The sequence below is a fragment of the Pteropus vampyrus genome, unplaced genomic scaffold (assembly GCF_000151845.1).
Source record: "Pteropus vampyrus isolate Shadow unplaced genomic scaffold, Pvam_2.0 Scaffold181, whole genome shotgun sequence".
NCBI classification, from domain to species: domain Eukaryota; kingdom Metazoa; phylum Chordata; class Mammalia; order Chiroptera; family Pteropodidae; genus Pteropus; species Pteropus vampyrus.
In genome coordinates, this window is record NW_011888962.1 from 1,484,856 (window position 1) to 1,485,449 (window position 594).

Genomic DNA, 594 nt, shown 5'->3' on the forward strand with positions numbered 1-594 from the left:
ATTTTGCTGATAGGTGCTCAAGTCACAAAGGCAAATAAGAACTAGGTGGGCCTGGATTAGCCAGAATCTTATATAATGAAACCATACAATGAAAGGAAACAAATCTATGCTATTCTTCACTCTATCTCCTATGCATCACACATAGAAAATATCCAAGTCTACAGCCATGCCACCCTGAACAAGCCCAATCCCATCTGATCTCGGAAGCTAAGCAAGGTTGGGCCTGGTTAGGACTTGATGGGAGACCATCTAGGAAGACCAGGTGCTGTAGGCATAAAACCAAAAACAAACAAACAAAAAAACAAACAGAGATGGTAAGCTGACCAGGTCCTTGCAATCTGTGGGGTCAACCAAGGGTTGCCCTGCCTAAAAAAAAAAAAAAAAATATATATATATATCTCCAAAGCATTTTTCTCCAATAAGAAAATTTTTAGAGTTAGCTCTGTTCCAGGCTATACGAAATGGTGATCCTAGAAAGTCCTATGTTATCAATCCTATGTCACCAGAGTAAGATACTGGATAAGGTTTTGGTGAGAGGAGAAATGTCAGCCACAACAATGTGCATGTTACCAAAATTTCTCGAAGTATATGTTC

The 594-nt window shown here is 39.4% G+C and overlaps 1 pseudogene; it reads left to right on the forward strand.

Annotated features, from left to right (window-relative positions):
• Positions 1 to 156: 156 nt before the first annotated feature.
• On the forward strand, positions 157 to 274 carry LOC111746273 (annotated as a pseudogene).
• Positions 275 to 594: the final 320 nt, after the last annotated feature.